The sequence below is a fragment of the Belonocnema kinseyi genome, chromosome 7 (assembly GCF_010883055.1).
Source record: "Belonocnema kinseyi isolate 2016_QV_RU_SX_M_011 chromosome 7, B_treatae_v1, whole genome shotgun sequence".
Lineage (NCBI taxonomy): Eukaryota > Metazoa > Arthropoda > Insecta > Hymenoptera > Cynipidae > Belonocnema > Belonocnema kinseyi.
The window spans coordinates 54,003,679-54,015,675 of record NC_046663.1 but is presented as its reverse complement, the minus strand read 5'-3'; positions in this window follow the sequence as shown (position 1 = coordinate 54,015,675).

Here is an 11,997-nt window from a genome sequence, read left to right as displayed (position 1 = left end):
TGCATCATTTACTAAACAAAAGCTATTATCAACTAACGATTCGGGTTGAGGTAGGAACCATCTCCAGTGCCTAGTATACACGCATATAAATTTTTAAGTCGATCTATGCAACCGTGTGAACGGTATCGAGCCTCAAGGGCACAAACTTGAAGTTTATATAGTAGATCAAAAGATTTTTCAGACTACCATGCAGTCATTAAAGTCACCATTTCCGGTCTTGTTGGCCTTTTTATATCAGAATTTTTATACCAATTTTTTAAAAATAATTTTAGATTAGGCTCGCGTTTTTAACCAGAAATTGGTATAGATTTTAAATCCTATTAACAGTATTTAAACAGTAAAAGTACATGTTAGTGTTTTTCGTCGGAAATTCGTTTTGAAGATTTGAAGTTATGATATTCATTTTCGTCAGTTATAGTAGTATAATAGGAAATACAACCATTTTGTAAATTCATCCTGAAGATTCCTCAAAAACAAAATTAATTTATATAAATAAATGCAATTTTGAGAACGTTACAATTTTTGTTTAATTAGCATGTTACCAGCTGCGAATAATCCAGCTATTTGAAATAAATGTGAAAGGATATCCAACACGCATAATATCACGGCCATCGAAGAAATTCCACCTTCAATCACTAAATCACAATCTTTGCAGCCAGCATAAATTGCTAATCCACAGAGAACAATTGCAACATAAAGTAAATATGTGAGAAAACAACTTAACCACAAGGCGGATTTTGTAGCTGACAAATTTCTGTAAATTTAATTAAATTAAACGAAGCATTCGTTTTTTTTATTAAACTACTTTTTAAGGAAAAACATCTACTTTGATTTCATCTTATTATTATTATGTTTCTGTTAAACTGTTACTCGGATAAACCCGGTTATACATCGTAGCCACGGACTAAGTCAAGCAACTGATGAGATTAGAATGTTATAAGTTAATTCAAATCATTTAATACGATGCCTGAAACCTTCGGCGATGATGTTGTAGGTATATAATTACGAGCGTCAACGAGCGTTGGAGATGACAACAGTCACCTCTGGATTCTTTCTTAGAGTTACCATCTACTACTCCACGGGTTTTCAATCGCTCGCTTCCTGATGGTCAAGAAAGTTTGTTACAATGTGACAGGTGTTTAATAAAGCCGCCTTCTGAGCTACTGTTAATACCCTACTGACTCCTTAATGTTCAAGATGTTCAGTGCATTCCTCCATATGGTCTTTATTTCATGCCTTAACTCGCTATATTTGTACATCTTGGTTGTATCAGGTCGATTGGCCCGGGTGTAATGATTCGTTTGGATAGTAACATCCCAATATAAGATGTAATCTTCGATTTATAAAACAGGCATTGGAATGTATCTATTGAAGGGCATCCATTCTTTTAAGAGGCCTACGTTTAGGGCAAGTTGTTGATGTATAACGCCCGCTACATCATTATGTCTGTGCGTATATTTTCTCTGAGCCATTACGCGACAGCCATCAATAATGTGCTCGATGGATTCGTTTGTATCTCCACATAATCGGCACCGATCAAACACGTATTGATGTAACACATGTTTGCGATAATTCCTGGTTCTGAAAACCTTGTCCTGTATCGCAATGACGAATTCTTCCGTCTCTGGATACAGAACACCCTTTCTTAACCAAATATTAGATGACTCACGATCCACTTCATTTTGATCTAACATATTGGGGCGCTCGCCATGGATGGCTTTCTGCCTCCATTGTATTTCTAATTACTCCATGGATTCTGCCCTGATATTAAAGGCTCTATCTGATGACAAATTTAAGGGCGTATAGTCAAGATCCGCTTGACAGATGATACTGTAAAGCGCAACATTTCGTTTGCTGTCAAAATAGTCTCGCAACTGTATAACTTGTGACTCACATAGTTTTTTGACATCTACAACGCCCCTACCTTCTAAATGTCGTGGTAGAACTACCCTTTCAATCGCTGAATTTCTGTGGTGCATTCGGTGCTTCGTCATTTCTACGCGAACAGTTCTGTTTAACTTTTCAAAGTCGGTGTTAGACCATTTTACAAGCCCGAAGGCGTACGTGAGTACAGGGATGGCATATGTGTTGATCGCCCTGATTTTGTTTGCCGAGTCAAGAAAACTCTTCATAATTAATCTGAGTCTCGTAGTGAAGGCAATCGTTAGGCTTGTCTTTACTATCGTATGTTGAATACCCTTAGATTCAAGAATACCCAAATATTTATATGATTCGCCTGCAGCTATTGACTCGATGTCATTTTCGAACTCGTTCTCTAACTCTGCGGTCCCTAATTCTCTTCTGATTAAATGCACTGTTCTACATTTATCTAGTCCGAACTCCATGTGGATATCATTGGAAAACTGCTTTGTGACATTGATCACTTGCTGCAGTTTCTGGGCCGAACTAGCGTACAGCTGCAGGTCATCCATATGAAGAAGATGGGTCACTTGATAACCATACTCGTTAGAATGAATTCTGAACCCATGAGACATGCTGTTTAGTGTTTTTATCAACGGATTCAACGCTAAACAGAAACATTGTGCGCTGAAAGAGTCTCCTTGAAATATACCCGTCGAAAAGCGTATTGATCTAGTTATTCTTGGTTTGCCATGATCAAAATAATTGATTGTTGTACCCCAGAGCCTCATCGCATGGCTTACAAAGTCAATAGTGCGTGAACAGATTTTGTAAACTTTGAAGACTTCAAGCAAATAGTCATGCGGCACGGAAGGAATCGCTTGCTGGTAGTCAATGTATGCCATGTGTAAGTTTCTTTGATGCTTATGTGCTTGAGTCATGGCAACAGCGTCTATACTGACTGGATCTTTATAGCCTTCTTGTTCTTCTGTAAGAATTTCATTCTCGTCGCAATGAGAATTTGCTTTATCTGCAATGATAGCTGTAAGGCATTTATAAATTGTTGGAAGGCAGGCTATCGGTCGAAATTCAGATGGTTTTTGAATGTCTGGTTTTTTTGGTAACATATACGTAGTACCCTAGAGCATAAAGCCTGGCATCAGGTCTGGGTGTTCAATGATCTTCTGAAAACACCTTGCCAACGCAAGATGCACACTCGCCAGGTACTTGTGCCAGAAGTTGTGCACCATGTTCGAACCTGAAGCTTTCCAATTACTTGCCCTTTTCAAGACCGCTAAAACATCTAAAGCTGTGATGTTCGTCAGTTGCATTTCAGGGCTATTACTTGACCTTGCTTTCTCTAGTTTGAACCACGCAGTATCCAAATTGCAACTGTTCATTTTTCCCCAAACACCCAAGCAGTAGTTAGTCATATCTTCCAATTGAGGGATTTCGGTGCCTTGCTGGTTATTTGGCTTTACTCTCAGTTCACGATAGAACCTTCCTTTATCTGTCTGAAAGTTTTGATTTTTTTGCCTTCGTGCATTACTTTTCTTGTACCGAAGCAGTCTGGCAGTAAGAACATCAAGTCTCTGTCGTTGAGAGCCTAAAATTTCATCCAATATTGCTGGTGTTAATGTCTCGATGTGCCGAGGGTGGATGATTTTAGTAACATGATTCATCAGATTTCGGGTTCTATTTCCTTTGTTATATTGAGTTAATCGACCCAATTTGCACCTTACTTTGCTGACATCCATATCCAACCTGATTTTCCATGATGGATCTCGATCCCTTGCTGGGACAAAAACTGCATTTGCAGGCCTAGTTTCCCAGCCCAACGTTCTAACGGTTTGCCCAAAATTCCTTTCAAGATGCTATAGTTTTTTTAGATTTCCCTATCCATATCATCGTTAGCAATATCCGGATTTGGTTCTAATGGATCATGTACATGATGTTTATTATCCCTAGCACCAATTCCTTCAGGATCAATTAAGTCTTCGTTGTCCGTATCTTCCAAGGCGACTACAGCAATAGGACACTGCTGTTCCACTTCCATTTCGATAGCAGCTATTTCAACAGCCGAAAGCAGTCTGTTTGCAGATATTGAGCGTTTTTGATCTGCCAGATTCTGCTCATTTATTTTTGTGGCTAGCTCTGGGTATTTAAGTAAGAAGAGTCTATGATGTTCTGTCTTCACACTTTGCCCACATTTCTCTGCCAAAAAATAAAGGTGCAAAACATTTTTGTTCATATGGTATGTCCATTTTCGTCATTTTTTTATTGCTGAACATCTGCTTCTGCCTCTGGTTGTATAAGGCCATCCACCTCTGGAGGATGTGGTGGTGTTTGATCATTAATAGGTTGAGGAAGAACATCATTGCTCCTGCTTGACGGTTTGATGCGGCTTCCTCTAACTGATGTTCATTGATTACTCCTGATGTCCTTTATCTTAGCGATAAGATCTCTTACTGCGACTTTTAGTATATTAGGATACTTTGCATCAAATTTCGTTCTTAAATTGTATCCTTTTTCCATATTCGTTTCAAACTTCGCACTTCGATAATAGAGACGTACCAATTCCTCTTTCATTGTGGTATCCCAATTGATGCTCTCCCACGGTATTTCTATCGAGGTGATTGGCTGCAAATAGCTAACATCAACCAAAGCATCCTTAGCAGACACAGTTGATGTTCCACTGCTTACCGTTCGTCGCAGATGTTCTTGCTGGCCAGCTGTTTGATTAGTTAGATCTGCCTGATAATCTTGCAGCTCACCATCGCCACCGTCCGCATGCTGTGGCCCCCAGCTGTGGCTCCAGGGGCACCCCGACGATACTCGGGAAGCGACAAGCGTTTCAAAATCTTTAATATGCTTTGCATTTTTCATTTATGGGTTTTAGTGTTCTAATTAGTCCCTCTCCACTTTGTTATCAGCCTATTTGGTATAGGAAAACCTGTCAGTAGCAATGCTACTGCCAACATTGCAAGTCATGAGAGGAAAGCTCAAGCCCTATCGCGACATCAACGCGGAACACCTTTATACCACATTATTATTATTATTGCAAGAGGGCAGGGTCATCTAAGTCCCATAGCACTAAGGTTATCTAATGTAACGTATTAAAAAGCGAATTTAATCTAGTTATACTCGAAATCCAAAGATACGAGAAGTTCGGGAATCGGTAACTCTAAAAATCCGAGCATTTAAGGGGCTCTCACTCCTGCGAAGTTTACATTTAGTGGGTGATGCATGAAAACACACATAGGCTTGCTACGCGCAAGCGCATGTCGAATTCAAGGTAGCGCGCATGACTCTGAAATAGTGCGGCTGTAGCGGGGGAAAAAACTCAGCTAGCTCCTTTGGAGTTGGGACGCACGTATCTGTGGAGCGCTCGTATCTTTGGAGTTCGAGTGTAATTTAATCTAATCCTCTCTAATGAGACCTCTCTAATGTTTTTCAAAATGCTTCGCTCTGAGGCTTACAAGCACATCACAGTCGGTGATTAGGTGATGTGCTGCTTTCTCACGGAAGCCGCTTTTCCTAAATCGAGAGTTGCTATCCATCTTCATGATAGTCAGGTGCGTTTTTAAGCGACAATGGCCCGTGAGCATCACAACTATTATTTTATTATTTTTTCTAGTACTTTCTTTTTCTTACTCTTTACTGATGACCCTCCCTCCCGGAAAGTTGATGCTTTTTCGCAGCCCCCTGCCTAATTAGAAGGTGAGATGTTTGTAGGCTGTCCAGTTGTTTTCGAGAACTTACCAAACTTTTTCTTGGCACCTAGATTAATAAGGTGATAATTTCCCGTATTTAACAAGTAAATAACTTGGGTTTAAGTCCCTATGTTTTTTCAATTTCACCTCTGCAAGTCCAAAAGGCTGCTTTAGCCTTTTGTACTACTGCATCAAAATGCAGTTTCCAGGTTAGTTTAGGGTCAAAAATGACTCCTAGATATTTTCGAGTAGTTGATGTGAAGAAGTCGAACTTCTTGCCATAAAAATTAAGGTTCATGAAGTTAGGTAATTTTCCACGTCTCTTAAAAACCAAGATGCTGAGAGCATTTTGCATGTGTACAATTAAAGTTCTCTTATGTTTTTCTCTTACTAGTATAACAAGGTGATCTACATATCCTTGTGTACAAAAACGTGATTTATTGAACCTAAAAATAGAATTATCAATTACGATTTTACACATGGTGTAGGATAAAACTCCTCCCTGCGGATAACCTCATTTTACCTTTGTGCTCTCACATTTCAACCCTGGAACGAGGACTGGACATTCGTGCCCCATAGCATACAACGCATCCACATTTTAACAGTAGTTCATCACGTAAAGGGCTTTACCCAGTAGGATTCCCTCTTTAATACAAAAATCGACCAAATTTTCTAATGTTTTCAATTTGAAAAAGGTAAGGCTATTTCGACTGGATAATTCAATCTCATAGTAGGACTCTCTTCCCGGCTTTGGCATAGAGATCGACTTGACTTTTTTCCATGCCATAAGGGTTTATCCCATTGCTATTCTCGCCCTAAAAATGTTACACATTGGTCCCAGCAGAATATCCAAACCTTTTTGAATCAGCACCGAGAATATACCGCTTTCCTAGCGACTTTGAATAGGTCCAAACGCCCAACGATCCAGCTAATTTTGTAATGTATTACTATCCGACTAGTCATCCTCATTTGTTCTATCCTCTGGGCCGTCAAAGGTTTATAGCTTAAAAGCCCCTTCCTTTAAATGGTACGCAGGTTTAGAACCAGAAAATCCACCGGAATTAGGTTTTCAAGAATTTTACGAGCCCCTTCTGTCATTTGACCTATTGGTAAAAACAATGTACTCAGTAGACATTTAGGATTTTTCATTAAAGCTCTCTGGAGTTTCGCAGCATCAGGTACATTTTAAATGCTCGGAGAATGCCCCCTCCATGATTTTCTTTTAGCCGATTGCATTTCGTTAGTATATCTTGCTACGCTACCGTTATACAAATCCCAGGTTTCCAGTTTTACTGGTTCTATTACATAATCTTCTCATTTAATTTGTCCACACCTGAATTCCACAGCCACAGCAAACTCCAATTGATGAACTGATCTTATTCTCTCAGGAATAATTTCCAATGAATCTCCAAGAGCTTCCATATATTCATCCCAGTCAGTCGCTCTTCGATTCCTATACCTAATAGGATCAGACTAGTCAGCTGTCCGTGAAAAATATATATGCATATGATCTGATAAGTATGTCTGAGGAGACACTTACCAGTCCCTAAATGCTACGCTAATAGATACCGAGCACAAAGTCAGGTTCATAACCACATGACATTCTATTTTTCACAAAGGGTTGTGTATTTCCGCAATTCAATATGGTTAAAATGATAGTTAAAAGCTAATCGAAAGGGTACTCAACCCCATTTTATGATCCTACTACTCCATATTGTCTGATGTGCATTCACATCACATCCGATAATAAGTAACCATTATGTCGATCTGCAAAACTCCAACAAACGTCTCTATTCCTCTAATTTCGTTGGTTCTAGAGAATAGAATGGCTGGTATGCTGACGAAATCACCATATACTGACGTCTTCCTCCTTTTCGGTGCTCAATTTTAATCGTCACTAGGACTCTAGTACAGAATCTAGGTAAGCAAATATCATCGATATTCCTTCTGACGTAAATTACTGTTCTAGGGTTTGCATCAGTTCTATACCAGTCAATTCTGCCTTGTAATATAAAATGTATTGAATCAGACCTATAAGGTCCACTATAATACCTCTGCTTAGAATGTCTGAAGCAGATTTACAGCGTTAAAAATTACTTTTTATGTACTGAAAATCCGAAAACTTTACACCCTTCATTTAAAAATCAGCGTCATCATTTGCTTGTTACGAGGGCAGGTGCTTTTCCACCGTACTCGCGGAATCTTCGGTTCTGTCAACGTTTTGAGAATGGATAATAATTCCACGTAAGTTCCAGGCATCCATATCATAAGCTTGCCTGACTTTATAAGGTCCTTTAAAACAGTTGCTTTGATTTTTGTCGTTTCACATGGTTCCAAACGGCTAATGCCTTGATGAGCCATATCCTAAACTTATCATCTGAACAGATAGATGACAGAAAGCAGGTTGTTTTTGAAAGGGAAATTGTCAAATATCGGGATGCAACCAAGTTTTAACGCGGGGATCCTAATCTCGAGAACTGCCTCAATAGCCATTGCTTGCTGTAAGTTGAGCTTATCTTTCGGGAATTCCTCAGGTACAATAGCCAATTTCACGTGGGTTTGAATGGTGAGGTTATATCAGTCACTTGGATCGAAAATTCTGCCCCTCTTAGCCTCGCTGTCTTGAATAGGAGTGCTGATATCAACAGCCTTTAGGGGTCCCTTGTGGCGGGGTTGTTTCGCCTTTCAATATAAGTTGCTGACGATGATATCTATTTCTGGCTACCTTTAGCATGAGAATGTATAGCGCTAGATAACTCTACTTCCCTGGGTATGGGCCTGTTAAAATTTCATTTGACCATTAGGTGGTCTTAGATATAATGGAACACTTTTGCATTTGAAAAAGAATTACCTAACTGAAAGAAAACGTTGAACCTGAACCTGATGTATTCCATTGAGGGACAAGAATATAAACATTCCTCTAATCAGCAATCCCGAACAAGTATGCCTCTCAGTTGGATCCAGAGAGAAACTATCATGGAAGAAAGTAAAAGCAGTAAAAATTACAACAAATCCAGCGGCAATCATTATAAAACTTTGTAAAATAGCTGTAATTAATACAGCTTTTATTCCACTAATACTGGAATAAAAAGCACAATCTAATCCAATCAAAAAAATTCTCAAATGTTTTGAAAGTCCCGTTGTGGCTTCAAAGGCCCATGATGGAGCATACAGAGAACAATTCCAGAATATAATATGAGATTTGACGAATTAAAAATACTCGCTTTTAATCTTGTTGCCACTCCGAATCTTATTTCTAGGTACTATTTGAAAAATAAAATTGATTACAAGCTGAACTTAAATAAAATAACCGGTTATAATCTTACGTTTAGATCTTTATGTTTTGAAAGGATTAACGCAAAATATGATATGACGCATGGAAAATATAAACTTGAACAACAATTAGTTTTTTGAAATGCTTGATAAAAGTCAAAATTAGTGAATTATGAAGGGTTTCGAGTGTTGTTCGCAGTGACATTGGACATAAATCCAGTATAATTTTATTGCTGAATTTTATTTCTATGAAAGTACAATTTTTTGGTTAAAAATTATTATTCTTTGCTTGATTATTCAACTATTTTGTTTGGAAGGTTTCGTCGAGTCACTTTGCTAAGAAATAATTATTTTAGGATTCATATTTTTATCTGCAAATTCATTTCTTTAACTGAAAGCTTAACTATTGTGTTAGAAATTTTTTTTATTGAAAATTATACTATTTGGGTAAAAGTTAATCTAGATTAAACAAAAAAATTTTTTATTAAAAGCTTATGTCTTTGGTTGAAAATGTAACTGTTTCGTGGAAAAGCCTTTTTCGGTTTGCAATTAATTTGTTGACTGAAAATGTAACTTCCATTTTTTTAAGATTGATCTTTTTTAGTTGAAAATTCTACTATTTTCGCCAAAAAAAATGCATTCATGGAAATTTCATTTTTGTTCGGTAAAAATGCATTAGTTGCCTGGAAAATTAATTTTTTACTTTTTCATATTACTTGTTTCAAAATTCAATTTTTTAGGGAAATTTCGTGTTTTGGTTTGAAGGTTAAACAATTTTTAAAAACTTTTATTTCTTTCTCCAGTGTAAAATCTTTATTTATTGAAAATTTGTCATTTTGGTAAAAATTGTTTTTATAAGTTTCATCCTTTTTGGTTGAAATATATAATATGGCACTTTTTTGTTGGGATTTATTCTTTTTCGGTTGAAACTTTAACTGGTTTGTTAAAACTTTAGTTATTTTTTGGAAAATTCAAGGATTTAATTAAAGAGGCATATTTCATAGTAGAAAATACGATTTTTTGTTTAAAATAAATTAATCAATCTGAAAATTAAAAATTTGTTTCTGAAATACTATTTTATTCCGTTAATAAAAAATTTTATGATAAAAGTATTACAAGATTAAAATTCTAGTATTTAAATATTAATAATCAAGGTTTTGAACATTTTTTCGGACAGCCTGCCTAATTCTAAAAGCAATAACTAGCAAAACATTTCGGGAAAGTAAGAATTACGTACACTGATAGAGGGGTGGAGATGGTAAAAATACTTTTTTTACCGCTTGTTACAGGAGGGAGGTGTGGTGTCTTAAAGAGGGCCTATAATCCGTTACGTAATTTAAGTACGGTTCCACAGTTGGCTCAACTAACCATTTTTTTTAGTGAACCATTCCATTACACTGAGAAAACTGTTTGGCTTAAACAACAAAAATTTTGTTGACTCAACAAAATAATTTTGTTTTTCTTCGTGCAACAAAACTATTTTGTTGAGCCAAAAAAATTTGTTTGTTGAGAACTTTTGTTGGTTAAACAAAACTGGTTTGAGAGCATAACTAAATTTTTTTGTTGATTCAGTGAATGAAATAAGTTTATTTAACTAATTGTATTCAGTGATCGAAACAATTTACTCAGAAATAAAAGTCAGTTTAAATTTCAATTTAATAAATTATTGGATGGGTGCTACAAAACAGTTTTTTTACAACTGATTGAAGTTTTGAGAGCACAAAAATCGCCATATCATACTTATGAAAAATACTATTGTTGTATATTAAAAAATAATATAGTTATGCTTGGATCTGGACGTAGGTGTAGTCAATAATTAATATCAACATGGTTAAAACAATATTTATTAATACAAAACAATAATACAATGTTAGAACTTGTCGGTAAGTCCGTCATTCGAGTACTGACCCTCTGTGCGTTCCTTCCTTATCATCCCCTCTCTTACGGTGGGCCTTATACCCCCTGCGACCTATCGATCTATCGACTAACTATGTAGCCTATATATTTTTACAGTGAAAATAAAAATTGCCACCCTATAAATCACAGATAAATTATTAAAAGTATGAAATAAAAATATTAAATATACAAAATAAGTAATCGGAATATTCTTATTTATTATCCTCAAACGCATCTTGATCAATAACATGACCTAAGAAACAAGGTATAAAGTTGTGTAATCTCTGCGATAAATAGACAATTAAACTATTTTTATTACGAGCTATTTACAAGTACGTAAGTTTTTAAACGTATGTTTAGGTATACATTTGAGGTTAACAGTTGGATTCTTACTTTTGAAGGTACTGATCAGGCATTGCAGATCTAACTCCTCCAGAATTCGACGCGTCGCGTTATCAATGTTTATTCACATCACTCATTCATCAATTATCATCTTATTACTTATTTATATCACTTTCATTACGCATGCTCATGTGTGGTTTTATTTTTCGTTGATCTAACTAAATAGTTTTGTTGGCTCAACAAAAATTTGCTCAGAACAACAAAATAAGGCTTAACGAAATAATTTTGGGTTAAGAACCAAATATTTTGTTTGGCCAACAAAATAATTTTCTTAAAACCGAAATTTTGCACTGACAAAAAAAACTGCTCAACAAATTGATTTTGTTTCGATTGCTAATTTTATTTTTCTCAGTATATTGCTTCAAAATTAATCTTCTATAGTTCAATATTCAACTCGTAAATTTTCCATTGAAAATTTACCTCTTCTGGTCAAAAAAGCAACTGCCTACTTTAAAGTTGAACTACATTGTTAAACATTCATTTTATTTAATATAGATAACCTTAGGGGACCGATGCTGTGCATATGCTAAAAAACTTATGCGGCTTAGCGATCAGAAATTTCATTTATTTTAGGTCCAGCTCAATTGTCAACGTTTCGGGCTGCTACCAGTCCCTCTTCAAGACTCTGCAAGGAGCTATATAGAGATTAGATCGTGAATGTTTGTTTAAAATAGCAAAAGAACAAATAACATATGCTGTTTCGAACGATGTCAAAGGATTCCAAATAAATTAGAAAAAAATGTGAGAGAAGGCTTGAACATTGAAATATTTACATCTATGCTTAGAATAGAAGATGGGTTTATGTACGTTACTTTATTTTAGTTTTCCAGTATATAGTTATGAAGGAGAATAA